Source organism: Chelmon rostratus, chromosome 16, assembly GCF_017976325.1.
Source record: "Chelmon rostratus isolate fCheRos1 chromosome 16, fCheRos1.pri, whole genome shotgun sequence".
Lineage (NCBI taxonomy): Eukaryota > Metazoa > Chordata > Actinopteri > Chaetodontiformes > Chaetodontidae > Chelmon > Chelmon rostratus.
The window spans coordinates 23,980,889-23,999,421 of NC_055673.1; positions in this window are offsets into that span (position 1 = coordinate 23,980,889).

Below are 18,533 nucleotides of genomic sequence, written 5' to 3' on the forward strand. Positions count from 1 at the left end.
AAGTTGTGATATGATTAGATCTGATACTTACCTGTTTAAAGAAGCTGGACTGTGACACAGACACTGAGTCTACACACTGAGGATGCACCGGCTGAAACATTTCACCTTGTTACTGTTCTGTTTTCCAAAGGAACGCGAGCTTCAAACAACGTTTTACCAAAGTGTGCAAAAGCTCCTAAACCCTTCTGTCCTGAACAGTGGACCTGTGTGTATTGTCTGTGTCCAGTTGGTAATGTCATCCCACTCCTTCTGTTTTTATGTAGTATCTTTTGGTGTTCTTCTTCATCATAAAAAATTCAATTTTACATTGAAAAAAAAAGTTAAAGTTAGGTTGAAATAAATGTTTCTACAAAACACTGTCAGTAGCCATGAAGAGGACTCTCTGATTTTGGTCAAATCCTGGCCATTACTCGTACCCACAGGTCAAAAATGTCACTGGCACACAAAATATCGATAATAATTGTAATGGGTGATTAAGTTCATGTGAGCACACTCATGCTTACAAGATTATTTCTGTCCATTGCTTTTGTACTTGGGTTTTCCAATATAATGTTTCCTCAGAGCAGCTAAATTGGTGCAACAATAAGTGAAAGACGTAAAGTTGAAGGGTTTAATTCAGGACATAAATGTGGCCACACGTGGGTCTGTGTTGTTCTGTGATCAGGACACAGTTCAGTATTCCTGCTTTGGGGATTATAATTGTGTGGGGGGAGGTGCTGTGAACACTGGGAGCAGACTGAAACATGCTGCACAGCCCTGCGGTGAGACTTGTACACACTTGAAACAACAAAAAAAGCAAAAAAAAAACACCATGTAGTACCCACAATGCCATGTTTTCTTTGCAAATGAGCCATATCATGATTACATGGAGCTCGATTGGCCTCTTTGAGAAAGCTGATTAATCAAAAAGTACCAATCAAGGAAAACTCAGCAAGTAAACACATACTGTACACAGGGCTCTCTGGCCTGAAGCCAGTCATGATAGATTTGTATCAAAATTAAAGTTTCTCATAAGTCACCAAGTTTCGAGTCTTTGCCGATGTTATGATAATCTGTCAAACGAACATCTGTATCACTGCTGACAATGAAGTCTGTCGACAGTGTCCTCATGAACCGGTGTGAAACTAAACGAACTCCTTGGATACCATCATCATCAGTGTTTACGCAGCTCATATTTCACTCAGTGCTGCCAGTTTCCAGCCTGGCTGAGACAACAGCTGAGAGTGCCAACAGATCCAGGCCCGATCCTGGAAACTGGAAACATGATCCGCTGCCTGCAGAGGAGTGTCAGCTCACTGTGGCAGAAGTCCTGCATCTGACATCATTTACCACCAAAACATCCAAACCCTGCTGGACGCAAAGTGAGTATTTGGTGAATGTGAGAAAGAAGAAAAAAAGGCTAAATAGTTCCTGGTATTGTAGAGAAGGCTTTGGCACAGCATTTAGAAAAGAGTGCATCCTTCAGATAATGCCAGGTATCACAAGGAACCTGAAATCTGATAAGCTGCCTTGTTAATCCCAAATAGGCTTGAAGATTTGTAGTGCGTGAAGTGTCTCCCTACGACCACAACAAATGAGACACTTTCATTTGGAGAAAGAAAAGAAGTTGTACTGATAACTTTAAAACCAACAAAACTTGCACATTTTTAATTTTGATTAAATTTTAGGTAACATTTGTAATTTTTTAATTTTATTTTTGTGTTGCGTGTGAGAGAGCTCTGTGTGTTTGTTGAATGTTTAAACTGTGATTGGTTGCAAAGAGTGTTTAATGAAGAACACATTTCATTCAGGTCTATATGTTTCATAAAATAATAATGTGTAGTGACCAGTAAAAAGTTATTAGTTGAATGCATATTTTGTGACAAGTAATTGCAATTTCAATTTTAGTGTGCTATACTGAGTAAAGAAACTGTAATGTAACTGGTAAATAAGTATAAGTAAGCCTTAAGCCATAAGTCAGGCACTTGATATGACCATGCCATTATGTGTCAAGGTTTGTTTTGCATCCATGTTTTGTCTCTAAATGTTTCACTTGTTTTAATTTACTTAATTAAATAAAAATATCAAAAACACTCAACTCACTGCCACTATCTATCAAAAGTGATGATGAATAACAAAGTGGCTCAAAACAGCAGATAAACTTTGATCATGCTGCGTCCAGATAACCGTTCTGAGGAATTCTAAGGAAACTCCGCTGGTTAAGTGCCTTGTACAGCAGACTGGATGTCAGTGAACCCTGTGGGGTGATGCAGAATAAACATGCTGATGCCTTCCAGGCTCTGTGGGTTAGAGACACATGATCCCAAAGATCCCAAGTCTTAATTTAACAAGTTTTAAGTTGATTATTGTCTGGGCTGTTCCACTGAAATACTGTCGAGTATTGTCATTTGTCTCCTTCTCTTCCTCTTCCTCATCCTTCTTTTTCTGGCCTGTTCAAAATGCACTTTCTAACACTCTCCATAGGTCCATTTAGCTTAGCTCTTAGCCTTTATTCACAGTTTGTTTTCAAGAGCTTCTGTGAGCAAAATAGTTTTACTTGAGTGTATATTATAATTGTGCTGCAGTTTCTTTCAGCAAAACTAGGTTCTTTGTTCTTTATTTTTTCTTTGTAAACACTACAGTACCCATGAATTAAAGAAGATGCTATCATTATGTCTGATGCAACTCTTATCCTTTTTTAGGTTGTGTGGAATTTTACCAACATAAATCTTATCACATGGGCGTCTTACTTAACACTTCACATTTTCTCCAAAATCCAGGTGATGCAGAATGAACAGCTTACAGCTCCTCAGGCATTGTGCTGTATTAATTAGAGACACGACTTTAAGGTTTAATGCTGCTTATGGACCCTTCTGTATTTATTTATCTTTATCCTCTTCCTTTTTCATCTTCCTACTTCTTCCTTAAAATACCCAGTCCTGACTCACTAGTGTGCAGCAGCTATAATTAGTTCTGATCATTTGTTTTTGGACAATTTGATTAGTTGTGTCTTTTGTAAATAAAAGTGATAATTGCTCCTATTCCATATGAGGTATATGTAAAGAAGTGAGTGAGTTGTACAGCTCACTGTACAGTTCACAAGTTGAAGGTGGTAAAGCAGTTGGTCACCAGACAACCTGCAGTGGACCAGGTCAGGCACTAGGTGGAGACAAACAGCCTTTGTAGCCCACATGAAGTCATGAACTTAGACCAGCAACCGCTTAAATGGTCTTTGTGGAAACAAATATAAATATGGGGGGGCTTTTAGGGGCTGTAGGGCCTCCAGGGGTTTTGCTTTTGTTTTTATAGCCTTTTTTTAAAGTAGTAAACTAAAATAGATTTAAATGTAAATATTAGGCTGCCTTAATGGGGTTTAACTATAAATGATTTCAGTCTCAACAGAAATAATGTTCCAATTCTGTGACCATTTCTACACTTGAGAGAGTTCTGTGACTAAACTATGGCATTTCACTATCTGAATGCTAAATGAGGGTGAACTATGAGATTTTGCTGGATGCAAAAAAGCATGTAGCACTATTGGAGTTTGGGCTGAATTTCTGTCTTTTACAGAAATGTGATATAATCTCTTTGTTGAGAGGACACATAACTTGGGAAAGATGCCCACAGAGGTATTTTACACTAACACACTGGATGGCCTCTTTTCACATTTTTATAAATTTGACAAACCAATTACGCTCCCGGCGTTCTGGACAGTCATCTCCTAACTGGATAATCAAAATTATTTCCAATGTAAGATGCTAACACACATACATTCTTAATTAACAATAAGGAAACTGATTACTTCAAAAACAGAGGAAAATAAAATAGTCATTTATAAATGACAGGTGTTAGTGTATATAAGCTACACAGAGACATAGGAATGTCTGGAGTGACTGTGATTCAGCTTAATTACACTCATTAAATCATTGATCATTTACTGGATTCATTAAAGGAAGGTGAAGGACTTTGTCACCGGTCTGTCTGTAGTGAAAGTGTAGATTCAGTCACTAGATGGAGACACCTATATAGTTTGTAAAAATTAATCATGCTGATGTACCACCTGTCAATAGCCATTAGAGTCTGAGAGACACTCACACAGACTCATATGAAGTTATGAAGATGGTATACCAGCCTTCTTTGTAGCCTGTAAAACATTCAAACACACCAGCCACAAATAGGTAATTTAGTGGAAAATATGACATATTAAATCTGACCCCCAGGAGGTAATAATATGATAAGACAGTGGAAAAGCTACAATAGTGAGACGCATCAGTAAAACAAAACAAGATATGATTAATAAGTGAACAATGCAATGAGTAAAACAGCAGGGAATACTGACTTTATAAACTACTTGGTTAGGTTTACACAGCAAAACTCTTTGGCTAGGTTCAGGCAACAAAACTACTTGGTTAAGTTGAGGAAAAGGTTAAAACAGACCACCATGTAAACCACGTCCTGGAAAGGCTCATTTCTCCCATGTGCATATTTTTTTGGTCCATTTCTCATGTTTCAAATTTCTGACATCATAAAAATGTGATTGGCCAGTTGCAGTGATGGTCCAGTCTTGTAGGAACACAGGTAGTGACTGTCTGGAAGGGGGGGGTAAGGGAACTATGGGTGAACCCAGATGCAGACATGAGGGGCGCTGGTTCAAATTAACTTATTGAACAAATGGAAAACCAAAATCAAAAAAAAGAACACACACAGGTGGATAGGCTACACACAGGACGAAGACAACACAGGGAAACACTGAACTAACACAACGAACGTGGCACAGCTCATAGACAAAGACAACACTAGGAAAATACTAACAAGAAACATGATATGACAAAGACAACTCTGGGATTACACTAACATGAAATGTGGCGTGGCTGAAGACAAAGACAAGACTAGAAACAAACTTGCTTGGACTGTGGCATATTAAAGACAAAGACAGCACTAGAAACACACTTATATAGGCTGTGGCATGGATAAAGACAAAAACAAGAAAAGAAACAAACTTACAGGAACTGTGGCAAGGCTAGGAAACATGGACTAGACAAGAACACAGAGAACAAACACTTGACATGAAACTGACGATATTAAAAGACAACGGACAAACACTTGAAATGAGGACATGAACAAAGACGACACATGGAAGAACACTCACTGAAGACAAGGCATAAGACATGGCATTGATTCTCAGACAAAGACTGGGGAAACGACACAGACTTAAATACACAAAGAAGGACCACCTATGACACACAGGTGAAAGCGATCAAACAATCACAAGGGCACAGGAAGTAAAGCAAACAAAGAAACATAACTTGAACCTTCAAAATGAAACACGATGTGACAAAAACAGATTATGACAACAGACAAGGGGAATCTTCAACAGAAAAGAGGCGTGCACGGCACGGGTCATGACAGTGACTAGTAGTAGAACACTGTTTTACTCCTAATCCTAAAATGTAAATGGCATGATGTATTTTTGTCAATGTTCTTAAGATGCTATTTTAATAGCAATTCATTATTAAAGATCTAAGATGTAGCAATTTGCATACTCAGTAAACTTAGGCTAGCCTCTTAATATACAAGAGATCTCCCATAACAGAGAGCACAGGACAGGGATCTCAGCTTCCTTTGGGCTTAAATGGTATCGATACACAGTGACCATCTTGAACAACAGTCTCTAGAAGTACAGATCAATACACAACAAATAAAGGAGTCAGTGCACAGCAAGAACTGAGTTAAAGTGGTTATCAGAAGCATATTAATACAAACCTAAAGTTGCTACCATTTTTGTGCTACCATATTAACAGCATACACTTGCTAGCATTAGTAATTTGGCATTAGCATTAGCAATCTTGCATAATCATAATGAACTGGAACAACAAAACGTCATAACAAGGTACAGGCAAAACAACAATATAGGAAATTTAACAACTAATTGTAGCAATCTTTCATTTGCTCATGCACTCCTATGCTTCTCAAACACCAGCAGTCCATGGGTGCATCTCAATTCTCTTAATTGTTGTTTCCTCGCTCCATGATCCTTGCTCGAACCTGAAGTTCTTGTGGTCCACCATCTTGCCGGCCGTCCCAAAGATCTTATTTCTGCACTGAGGAGCGAGGAATGAGGAATGAGGAGTGAGGAATGAGTAGTGAGGAGCGAGGAAGGGGAGGGATCTCGAAGGAGCCATGAGCAAGGATACATGAACACATCCTTTCCGTAAGTATTTCAGCTGAACAGTATAAAGACTCTGCCCCCACAGCTGGCATTTGAACGAGGTGGAGAAACTGTTCAAGTGTTAGTATCCTGCAGTGAGTGGCTGAAATTCAGATGTGCCTAACTTAACGTTAAATTCTCCAAAGAGCGATAATACAGGAACATTCAATTTTAATTAAATTGATTTCATCCACAACCTGTTTAGTTATGTTATAAATCTCACCAACAGAAGCCTCCGAGCATGTGTGGAACTTAATTTAAACACAAGATACTTGTGCTCAAAAAGAGGATTCATTCTCAGTGAAGAACCTTGGAGCTCTAATCTGCCTCTATACCTGCCAAAGAGCAGTGATTCCTAACACGTCTCTGGGGGTCATCAGGTGGAAACCTCCCTTCAACAGTGTTTCGCCTACTTAGTCCCACTACACCTCCAGGAGGTTAGGCGGTGAACTCCGGCGTCCCAGAGTCACCCCCCCTAGTGCCAGTTCACACTGCTCCTACACAATCCAAACAGCACTGCCACGTTCAACTGACCCAGAGATGCTCCAGGTAGTGGCCAGTACCGATGCTACCATTTAACTATTGCTAATGCTAGTGCTAACTGCTAATCCGATGCTACCATTTAGCTAATGTTAAGTGCTAACCGCTACCTGCTAAGAGGAACAGAAGAAGACAATAAATCTAGATTCACCTATACTGTTGATGTTAACTACTAGCTGCCAATACTAACTGCTAAGATACTATCATACTACCATCGCTTTAGCTACAATGCTACCACAGGCCTAGATGCCACATGTAACTGCCGATTGCCACACTACCATCATCTACACCTGCCTCTCACCAACTGCACCAATAAAACATTTCCTTCAAGAAGCAAACAAAACAGAAAAACAACCAAAAAGATAAAAAAAAACAAGCCAACTCTGTATCTTACAACGCAAACTCACCTGAACAGGCCGCATGGTCCCAAAGAGAGACTCTAGCTGGCCACACCCCCACCTTATCTAAACTTCCTCTTCCTGGTTCTCTTCCTATTGGGAGAGCGAGAAGCTGGGGCGGGGAAAGCAGAGCAGAGGAGAGGTGTCTTGTTCAGACTTTAATCTGTCCTCCCGCTGGGTTAGGCATGCATGTCCTCTGCCCCCCCCCTCACAGTCCCTATTTCACCCCCCAACTACTATTATTTCTCCTGATCCATATCCACTGACTAGACCTAGCAGCCTCATCTGACATCTCCCTCACTGTCTTCCTTAAATTTTGCCCATGCACTCCCAGCTCCCTCAACAGTGAAACAGCTGACCCTGCAACTAAACCTCTACACCCCACTTCAACCGGACAGACCCTGGTCTTCCATCCCCTCTGCTCAGATTCTGTCTTTAAATCTGCATACTTAGTCTTCTTCCTTTCATAAGCTGCCTCCACTGAATTTTCCCAAGGGACTGTTAACTCAATAAAATACACAGTCTTTTTACTCATGGACCATAAGACAATTTCCGGCCTCAGATTACTATAAACTATTTCCTGGGGCACAACTAGCTTTCCTCCCAAGTCGACCTGCATTTGCCAATCATCAGCCCCTACCAGGCAGCCACCTACCTGCCTTCTCCCTAACTTAGCAGCTCCATTTTTCTTCCCCTCTCGAACAAACTGCACATCTAACCTCTCCTTTCTAGAACTTCCAGAATTCACCTGCTTCCTTCTCTCTTCAATGCCTGCGGCTAAGCTTCTCAGCACCTGATTATGCCGCCATGTATACCGGCCTTGTGATAAGCTAATTCTACAGCCTGACAAAATGTGCTTTAAACTTGCTGTACCTGAGCAGAGTGGGCACGATTGATCGCCATGTACCCAGAGACTTATGTTCTGCGGGGTTGGCAACACGTCGTATGTCGCCCCTATCAGAAATTTAATACGGCCTTCCTCCATATTCCACAGGTCCCTCCAACTAAGTTTCCTCTTCTCAACACCTTCCCAATTCAACCATTGTCCCTGTTTGGCTTGACCAACTGCTTTTGCCCCCCTTAACAACTCCTCCTGCCTACGCACCTGTTCCACTACAAGCTTTCTTTTTTCCTTTAGACCTGCTTTATTCCACACTGGTTTGCCTGGGCCAAGCCCCAAGCCTCCCCGGCCAAACTGAACATTTCCTACTATTTCTGCATGCCTAAGAGCTGCCTCTGCCTCCTGCACTGCTGCCCTTGGGTTCCATTTCCTCCCCCAGAAGGATTCGGAACCACATTGCTAACTAACATGTCCTTACTCCCAGATAATAAAAGTTCTGTCCTAACCTTAGTGCATTTAAACTCCTCTGTTAGACTGGATACTGGCAGCTGAAGCATTCCTTTCCCATACAAAGCTACATTGCTTAAGCACCTGGGAGCACCCAACCATTTTCTAATATAAGAGCTAACTAGCCTTTCCATTCTCTCTGCTACAGATAATGGGACTTCATATACTGACATTGGCCACATTATCCTAGGATACAAGCCAAACTGCAAGCACCACAACCTCAGTTTTCCTGGGAGCCCTGATTTATCTATTCTCTCCAGCCCTTCTGCAACATCCTATATTTGATCATATAGACGGCAGCACTCTGTTATTTATCAAATTTCTCATGTTGGAAACTTTGACGTTATGATTACAAGCCGTCACGTGGCCACGTCATGTTTCCAGAACTGTCACTGATATATAAACCAAACATACTGACCCCTTGTCACTTGTTCTCTGTGTTATCTGAGTGAAATAATGTGTTTCATGGCTTGTAGATTTCCCTTTACTGACAGCTCTGAAATGTGTCTCAGATTCTTCAGTCATCAGATTCTATCTGGTGAAACATTGCTTTGATGTCTCTGCACACCACCACAGCATGCTGCTGAAATCCCAAAAGTACATCAAGGAATGACTGTCCAAATTTTGGATCCAGCAGTAGCTGGTTGTTGAGGTAGACTCCTTGATATAAGAATAAAAAATTGAATACAAGCTGGTGTTTCTGGTTGTGCTTGACAAGGTTGTTGGGGATGAACCATGACTCAACTGTTTCATCTACTTCATTGCAACTGATCCTGATGCACCTACAGTCAAGTAGTTTCTTTATCTGCTTCTCATAGATGCTGGCCTTAACAGAATTCTTCACCAACCGTCTTTCCGTACTTTAAAGACTTGGCACCACGGCTTCAACTATTGTTATCAGTAAGGAGGCTTCCTTGATGTAGAGTAATGGTGTTGCATACCTCATTGTACCTCCAACGTTCAGTCAAGTATGAGTGTGTCCAGGAGACTGATAGCTTCCTGATCTTGATGCTCCTGAAGGTCAGGACATCAAACTGCCAAAGGCATTCCACATGTTAATAGAGGTCATCTGGCCTTAATCTAGAAGTAAAGTAGCAACTGGTTGAGCCTTAATGCAGTATAAGGCCATCTGGTCCTTGAAGTGCCCAGCCCAACTCTGTGTGAATCGCTGTTGACCCACTATTAGGGTTAATAAAAACTGGTTCCTTTGACACAATCAGATGGGTGTTGTCTGATCCAATGAGTAGAAGTGGCAGAACCTTATCCAAGGGAAATGTCTTCTGTGTAGATGTACGGTGGACGATATGTGATGTGTGAGTCAAGTGATGCACCCCTGAGGTGAGCTGTAATTATGCCAGTTCATCCTCAGTGCCCTGGATTTAGCTTGACCCACCAAACCAAGTTGGTGTGTTGCTTCTGCAATGTGATGGTACACGGGGTGTGTAGCAACTTGCTGCCATTCCGTATTATAACAGCAACAGCCTTTAGGGAGGTTGTCTCTAGTGTTGTAATGAGCTACACCCCTAGACTTGGACAAGCAATGACATGCAAGACTTGTTGGTGGATTTCCTGGCATTCACTGTTACCCTTTTTTAGTGTGATCCATGTCTATTTGATTAGCAGTCTGTGTGATGATTGTAGTGCACTATGAAAGATAGATGGTGGTGGTACCTTTACAAAAGGTTTACATTAGAATTTCACTGCTGTCTTTGACTCTGGATCAAAAGGAACTGACTGGGTTCATGAAACAGTTCCCACTGCAGAGGCATCACTTCTATGATAGATTAGTGGGTTTGTCTCATTTTACTGTAAGTGACTTCTTTGAGTGCAGGCCACCTGCTGTCATGTTGTCTGTCGTTACCACATCTGTTAGAGAGCAATGGAGGTAAGTGTTCTAAAACTTTGAGCACCACGGACCTCTCTCAAGAGTTTATGTGGAGGGATGGAGGATACTCCCATCTTTCTCCCACAACCTGAGACTTGCACATCCCAGCACACTTGGAGAGAGATACATCCATGGACACTGATATGCGTGACATCGCTCTCCCGAGGGGATCCAGGACACAAGTTCCCCACATCCTGTCATTGGCCATGATGGAACGTGTGTCTTTGTTCGCTCAGTAGGCAGGTTGGACCATGTGCACGCTGGCTGCCTCCACCTGACTCTCCGCTCACGGCTTGAGACTGGCCTAAGTGATGCCATTTTTTTTCTCCCAAACACTGAACTGCTAGAATTTTGAAGCTAAGAGCTGAGCATGGGAACTATTCTGTTGTTGGTCACTTATCGCTACATCGGCCTCCAGCCTCAAAGGACAGAGCAGCTGAGTGGATTATCTTTATTTCTGATGGCAACGTCTCACCTACAGTCATCAAAAGCCTGTTTGTGTGTGCTAGCAGCTGCTGAGGTAAATATTAGAAGTTTTTGGTTAGTTAGTTGCTGTAGGATCCACAATAACATTAACATTATTACTAAGTAAGTTGAATGCATGCAAGATGAACTTAATTTTATCAACACTTTTTAATAGCGTGACGGTAATGAGAGAATGGATGTAACTTAGATGTCGCCAAAGCGTTTTTTTGTTGCTGATTTTATAGCTTTTCACAAGGAACTGTATCCTTCAGTGATGTTGGTGTTGCCTTCACAATTTCACAGCCATTCCTGACATCACAGCTTTTACTGGGTAAGCAGATATGACGTGAGTCTATATTCATCCTAAACATTTTGATAATCCATTTAATTACATTGCTCTACTTATTTGACCTCTAGCAGAGTGGAAGTTGATCATTTTTCTGACAATTTTTTGTGTCTCTAATAGAATGAAATCTTCATCCCTGTCCATAAGAGAGGTATGAAGATGTCCCCAAGCATCAGTTTCAGCTGGTGATCCACTGTTCATAGTCAGATTTCCCAAAGTCCATGACAAGAGAATACACAGCAAAGCCAGTGATAGCAGAGCCAACCTTATATGAGTTGTATAAGCTGTAAGTTAATGTTAAAAATCCATTATTTCTTAAAAAGTCATAAATGTGCAAAAAGGCATTATACAACTTTCAAAAAATATACATCAAACCGAGTAATTGTAGTCTCAAATGAATAAATTTGATAATACTAAAAATAAAGTGACAAACAAATGTGTAACACTGCAACAGGACTATTGGGTTATTGGACAGTTTCACACACTATACATATTATTCTTCTTTTCTGTTTTACAGATTGCATAGATGGACTGTAGGACCTCATCTTTCAGAAGGTTTTCCAGGACAGTGCCCCATATGCTGATGAGGTGCTACAATCCCCATCCCTGAGGATCTCTCTGCCCAGACCAGAAGAGCAGGAAGTGACAGTCGGTTACATGTCAAGGTTCAATCAAGGACAGGCCTGAACGCTACATACTTTCCTTAAGCGTCAGGAAACCCATATCTGTTGCACCAGACAGGCGGGCATTATCACTCTGATTCACTGGCCCAGAAAGCCCCAGCACCAGCTTACAAAGCGTCTGTAGGCCACGTATCTGTAATGCTAATGCTAATACCCATTTTCGTGTGTGTGTGTCCATCTTTTTTATGTTTTGTAGTACGGCTTCTGTGAAAACACAGTGATGACACAGATTTTTTTGTTTTTGTAAATTCAATTTTGTTTCATTTGTGTCTGTTGTAAGAATAAAATAAATTTGCTGCTCTATTCCCCTTAGATGTAAAGGCCCAGAGTCTGCTTTATAGATGCTGAATGCATTCAAATACACAGGTTTGAAGCCAGGCTGATCCACTGTGCATGATGTATTCTTCTTGTAACTTTGTAAATATGAAAGGTAAATAGTTAGCCTTCTGATAATAGGGATTATAAAAAAGAAAATGACTGCATAATTGCAATTGAATTAGCCAAGCATCCATATTACCTGTGGTAACTCCCTGCAGAAGACATTCTCGGCCTCTGTTGGCCTCTCTGTTGTTGCATAGCTTCCACAAAGGCACCTGTGCAGGAAAGTGATTTAAAAAGTGACAAAAGATATTATTATTATTATTAAGCTCACAATGAAGAAATTCACTCTTACAGAAACTGGCAGGAGTAGGTTATTTCTATGTTTTCTTACTTATTCTTCTTATACTTACACTTATACTTATACTTCTTTTTATCTTGTTTCTAACATGGGGGTTGCAATGCAATTTTCATTGACATGTCATGCTCAATGACAATAAAGAAATATTGAATCTTGAAATCTTGAAATCTTATAAGGACATTTAATAACACCACCAGTATTTATAAGTATATATGATTAAACACCTGGTAACACACATTACTACAAGCTATAAGGTGTTTGCAGTCAATCCTACACCCCTTGCTTGGCTCATTGAAATGTACTAAGGCAGAAACATTGCTGGCTGTTACCTGCAACGCTTGAGCTTGATGTTTCCTGGTGTAACAGGAAACGCTTAATGACATTATTGCTATTTCCATTTATTTACATGCCAGATACCTAGCTTTTGATAACTGGTACATAAACACAATATATAAATACACTTCAGTCCCTAGCAGTTGGGTGTCTGCAACACAGCCACCAAGCCAGCAAGATTGTACAAGAAAGTTAATTACTAACTTATGATGCTGTGCTGATATAAAAGGTTCTGCATTGTTTACTTCATATGAAAGTGACCACCTCTGAACATCCTTAAAACTGAAATGTAGCACTCTAACCAGAATAGTGATTGTTTTATTTTTGGGGTAGAGCCAAGGCAATAGAAAATGAGTCCCCGTTTGAGAGTTTCTTTAAAGAAATGCCCATCATGAATGTTTTCCAGTCTGATAACAGCTACCCAAAAATGCCATTTATTTATTTTAATGACATCTGCTCAGAGTCAGGGTGTGCTCCTTCAGCCTGGCTGGGAGGTGTGTGTCCAGCTCAGGCCACAGCTGGCCCATCAGGCAGGGGGTGGGGTGGGGTAGAGTGGTTGGCCAGCAGTCCTCTGTTTAAATGAATATCAATCATGCCTTCCAGGCTGGGCCGCCGTCACTCCGTGACTGCGATTGGTTCATAGGAGACCAACCTGGAGTGGCCGGCGAAAGCTGCTTTATCAGTGTCCATTCACTGACAACAATGAAGCTGAATAGCTAATGAGCTCTGTCCAGGCTGAGGTGTCATCCTTGCACTATTCTTAGAGTAGCTTTGGACATGACCAGCAGCCGTCCGTGGGCCAAATGCTGGACCAGGGAATCTAAAGAATAACCATGCTTTAATGAAAACAATACACTTTTTAGCTTTATCACCAAAGAAGATACACAGCTGGAGGATACAGAATTAAGCGCCTTTCCATTGGGATTACTATTTTTTTCTATTTAATTTTTGACTGCTCTAAGGGTCAGCAGGTTTGACATCGACGAGGTTGGAGTGAAGAAACCAAAATGAAACCAAGAATCTTTCTCACCTGCCTGGCAGTTTTCTACTGTTTGAGTAAGTACAGCTCAGCTTTTAAATTCAGTACTGCAGCTTGGTTCAGATGTCGGAGAGTGCAGGATGAGAACTGGGGGAACTTCACCAAGTCCAGAGAGCAGAGATGTTGCTTCAGCTCATACTGTTCTGTCGCTGCTTTGACTTTGACTTTCAGCTAACTAGAAGTTAAATGCTTAGGCTCCCGAGTTATTAATCATCCAGTTCAGTACTGTAATCCATAATCATCATCATAACAGCTTCCTTGTTTAAACTTGTCAGTAATGTCAGTTTAATAAGATCTCTGTTCCACCAGCATTGGTGTATCATCCATGCTTATTTAAGGTACTTAAATTGATGTGAACTGGAGAAACAGGCTTCTGCTGTCCTCATTAGCTAATCCAGGTATTACCAACAAGATTTGAATGATCGCTTCCTCTCAGTCCAGATGACTGGAAGCTCCTGTCAATATCTACATGGGTGTTAATAGATTTTCACTGATCCCCTGCACAAATTGCACAATATGCAAACTCAGAATGACTGTAAATATCTGGATACTCATCAAACTGCTATTGCCAGGTTCAAGAATAAACCTTCAACACAGCTGTGCAATGTTGTGGTATATTAAAGCAAGCATACCTCATTGTCCATTTAAAGCTGTTATATTGGAAATGTTAAATAACTTAAAGCATCATGCAAATTCACATTTGTTTCTTCATATCAGTGAAAAACAGTGAAAGCAGGAGGCCATTGAATGGACATCTATATTTGGGGTGGAGAGCAGGGGGCCTCCTCCAACTAATTTCTAAAAATAGCAATATCCATGGATGATAAGATTTAATTGCTAATCTTGAATAAATGTTTAAAAAATCAAATTGAACGCCATAAACACTCTTTGGCTAAGCAAGAGTTCATTCTTGAACTTGGAAACAGTTGTTTTACATATCAATGAATAGTTAAATAGTTAAATAGTTCAAGGTCCTCTCACCACCCCAAGAGGACCTCGAGTTGATCTGATAGTTTGAATCAGTATGTATTTTTGGAATCTTTTTTGGGGGGACCTTAAAAGGCTGATGTTGCACACCAAAATAATTTTTCCATTTACAAACACTAAAAAATAACCTAAAAGTCAAGTTTCCTGATTTTCCAGTAGTTTTTTCAGGCACAATCATCATATAGTAAACCTTCAAAATAACCCACAAAGTTGTAAATGGGAACAAAAAAAAAATATTTGAGACCAAACAGGAGCTTTGCATGAGAAGGGGAGCAGTGTAGGAGGCTAAGGGGTTAGAGTCACTGACCTCTGACCTTCAGGAGGGGGTAGGGCTCGGGTCGTCCTGGTCAGCGGAGCAGCCTGTGGAGGAGGGACCACAGACACAATAGGCTCCCCCAAGTCCTCAGCCTGTGACCTGACCCTCATACCCTCATCTCCATAACACTGCACCCCGTCTGTGGTCAGATTGAGACCTTATTAAAGATATGTGTGTAAAAGGTAATCCCCCTGCAGCTGCCCATGACCGTGTCCTCGACAACCCTCCCCTGCCAGGACTCCACACACTGTGTCCACAATGGACTAGGCCGGCAGAAACACCCCTTGGTTTAATCTATGGCAGGACACAATGGTCCTGCGGTGGCCGGGGTTTCCTGCAATGTGACAGAAAAGAGGCTAACATCTCAATCTGTGGAGAGTTTTGGCTAATACTAACAGGATTTCAACCATGTAAAGGTACAATTATGAGGATGATGGGACTCTCCGTAAAGGGCACTCATCCAACACTGACCTGACTACATGAGGTGTTAACAAGCACACACTGCCTTGTGAACTCCAATGTAATCAACTTTTACGAGAGTCTGTTTAGCTCCTTTCATTATTGGTTTATCAGTTAGTTTGTGAAATCCTTAATGCTTTATGTTCCCACAGAGGTAGAGGCTTCTAACAGCACAGTCATATGTCTAATCATGAGGTTGGCCAGTAGCCGAAGTTGTCATGCTAAATGATTCTTTTAAAGGTTCACAATTTTTCATGTCTGTCTTAAATCAATAGTCAGGTACACCTATGGATGTTGAAACAGGGTTTGCTTTCTGCAATTACTCCTTTTTCTTCTCATTCTGGCCAGTAAACACTCCCTTCCTTTCATCCCATGAGGCTTTATAACTGTGCAAACTTTTCTAGCTACAATGGAATTTTTAATTTTCACTAGAATTTCGTGGTCCCATTTAATTCATAGCAATGGCATAGGAGCCTATAAGTAACAGTAAGTCTTCTTCCTTACTAATACTATTGTCCCATTAGATTATAGTCTCATTTGTCCAGTGGTGCTTTCACTGATCTTGCAGTAGCAGCTCTGTTGTACAGTCATGACCTGTCAGTTTTACAGCACCACCTGGCTGCTCACCTCTGTCACACTGAGCTCCTATTAGCTTGTGTTTTGTGAGGTCTGAGTGTCCTGCCTATCTTTTTTGTTTTTGATGAGATTTTCCATAATGAGAGCTGCTGCAGCCACTCTGTGAGCTGACACCTCACTGATTAAAACTGCAGGACAAAGAAGCCTCCTTTCCATCACATTAGAGATTATTGCTTATTGATCCACCTGGCTGGTGGGGACACTGTTTTTGGTCAGCCTTTTAAAATCTGCACTGACCATTAGAAATCAACCTCCAAATGCAGATGGGACATCCCGGTCCCCAGGGCCCATGGGGCCACTATCAGTTTGTCCATGGGTAAGCATGTTGTGAATAGGTTAGGAAACTGAGATATGTTGTGTTAAAAAGAGCAAGGCTGCTGCCACACTAATTTTGAACTTAATGTTATTGTATTGGTATAAAAGATTCTCACTCAGGCATCATCTCATGTGAGGACATGTAAAAGCGAGTTCATTGTTTAGTCAGATAGTTCCTGATATCAATAAAACTTTGACATGTTTGTCTATTGTTGGCTTCTCTTCTTAAATGATGAAAGGCTTTTGAAGAAAACAGGTTAATATTTTATGTTTATCATAAGGCACTTTAAATTATGTTGTTTTGGTATTAATACCAAGACACTGTATCTGCACAAAAACCTTCAAACCCCAAATGTCTGAACCTGAATTTGACCACACTGAGCTTCCTGAAACACTGTGTGTAGACATTGAACTTGGCTATGACACCTCACAAATGGCCCTCAGTTTGTTAAACAAAGGACCTGGGAAGACGTCCCAGGGCAACTATAATAGGCTGTTGGTATAACACAGCCGAGACAACTCGCTGTCTCAGAGTAAGGAGAGTTTTACTCCCATTAGGAGGACAAAGGAGGAAGCCCCGGGGCAATGGGGCTCATGCCAGCCCAGCCATTCCCATCTCCCAGCCCAGGCCTTCAACTGCACATTCATTGTTTAAACTGCTCCCTCCTCTGAAACAGATGCAACAGAGGAAGAGGTCAGGGACAAGGGAAAGTAGGAAAGGGGGTTAGAACATATGGCAACTTTTGATTTGATGACTTGTGCTTTGATTTGTTAATATTCAAGTAAATTATCCAACATTTGCTATAAGTGTCTGCAGATATGTGCAGTGAATCCATGAAGGATGAAGCTCCAGCCTTAACCCCAACCCTTGACGTTTCAGCCTTATTCTCAGCTCAAACCTTAACCCTGGCAAAGGATTCATCAAAAATACTTCTCAGTTTCTTTCCACTTGTCATTCCAAGCTAATCTCCATGCAGCCTTCAAAGGTGGCTTTTCAAACAGAGACGTCGAAAGAGGGAGAGAGGAGAACGGGAAATAAACTGATGATGGGATTTGTGTATGGTGTTGAAGACCCCCTTCTTTTTCTCTGTCCCCTTTTTAAGGGGGGTGGACAGAATATCTGTGAAGTTCAGGGGCAGCAGTCCTGCTAAACAATAACAGTGGAGGGCTGGGAGGGTTCAGGCTGGACAGAAGCTGCCCCCCACCCCCACCCTCATCTACACATCCATCCTCCTTACCTCTGACTCTCTCATGACCCCTGAGGGGCTCAGGGGTTCCAGCACGGGGTGCTAGTGTGGGGGTTGCTGGACAACCCCCTCCCTTCAAAAAAATCTCATTATAGCCCCATCCCTATATTGAAAATGGTTCAATCTCTCACGCTATGCACTTAATCACACCTCATGCAGGTTAAGAGTTGGAACTTGTGTAGAGAACATTTTCCTCCTCCAGTCTGGAGCTACTGTAAAAGTTGTTGTCTGACATCCTTTAGTCGACACACTATTATCATCTTTTATCCATCTTGATGCAGAGAGTCTCACTAGATTTGAGCCTTCAATCTTGAAACAAGACAAGGGATTGATCCCCTGTCAACACCACTGTATCAAGGCGGAAACAACAGAGGTTAACTCAACTGCTATTGAGTTACACCTTATTTGGTACGCCTGTATCAGTCGAATAAAACAGCCCTGCAGTAATCCCTACCTTTATGAGGATAATCCCACTCAGTTTTCATTGACAGTGGCATAAATTCAACTTGGTAGCCATTTCTATTCATCTATGCAGTACTTGACTGTATTGTATTGAAAGATGTTACTATTTTGTTCAGTCAAGACTAAAAAGAGAGAGTTGAATGAACAGCTTTCTGGTGAAGTGCCAACAAAAATGTGCACTGTGAGCTTCAGAAATATCAACTGACAC